Genomic DNA, 212 nt, shown 5'->3' on the forward strand with positions numbered 1-212 from the left:
AAGAACAAACACACATGATAACATATCTGAGAGGTGGGGAGACTTGACTGAGGCTCCATTGCCATCTGCTACCTTGGCACAGTTACACAGTGTGCTTCAGTGTCCTCGTCTATGATTGGTTGAGATAAGGAACATAGTGTCAACGTCTGCCAATGTCGGTCCTCGACTGGCACAAGTTCAAATGGAATTACATTTACAATTAAACATGACCA

The sequence above is a fragment of the Salvelinus fontinalis genome, chromosome 42, assembly GCF_029448725.1.
Source record: "Salvelinus fontinalis isolate EN_2023a chromosome 42, ASM2944872v1, whole genome shotgun sequence".
Taxonomy (NCBI): Eukaryota; Metazoa; Chordata; class Actinopteri; order Salmoniformes; family Salmonidae; genus Salvelinus; species Salvelinus fontinalis.